Genomic DNA, 769 nt, shown 5'->3' with positions numbered 1-769 from the left:
TATGCGGCACCTACACAGGAGAGCTGGTTGAAAGTACCGGATGTATTTGCATGTGTCCCGATTGGCTGGGATCATGCCAAATTCATCCGCCAAAAACTGCCGTAATTCACAAGACGACGTTTCATGCTTCAGCAGGACCCTGAATGTGGCAAACTCCTTGACTGGCCGTCAATTTGCCGGAAGCCGACCGCAAGACAAATTGGAAATCTGATTGTTAGTGTGGTGAACACTGACTCTATTCTATTCATTCTGTTTGGTGTATTTTTATCTTTGTTTTACGATGTGATTGATAGTACACCCGCGATATACGAGAATATACGATACGATATTCACCATATTCGGACTTATATACTACGCGTACATTCGGTAGTTAAGTTACCTACCACTATCCTGACTATCACATTTGGCGTCGCGTCGCGGAATTTTTTCTCTCTTCATCACAATGTTATCTGAATTGGAATCGCTCAGTGTAAATTCAACTGCACGGGAGGTGGAGGATTATTTGGAACGCTTCAGCATTTGGTGTCTTATCAAATCGGATCTGGATGACAAAAAGTAGACACCTTATTTCCTGCACTACATTGGGAAGGATTCTTAAGCTCTTGTGAAGAATTTATCATTCCCTACGGCGCTGATCGACTGCACATTCGATGTTCTAAAGAAGTTCATTCTCAGTCATTTTAAGCCTATCAATTTTGTGGCCGCAGAACGAGCGAAATTCAATTTGCTTATTCGATCCGAATCTCAGAGTATTCGTGATTTTGTCCTC

Source organism: Opisthorchis viverrini (genome assembly GCF_000715545.1).
Source record: "Opisthorchis viverrini unplaced genomic scaffold opera_v5_581, whole genome shotgun sequence".
Classification (NCBI taxonomy): Eukaryota; Metazoa; Platyhelminthes; class Trematoda; order Opisthorchiida; family Opisthorchiidae; genus Opisthorchis; species Opisthorchis viverrini.
Note: the sequence above shows the minus strand (reverse complement) of the source record.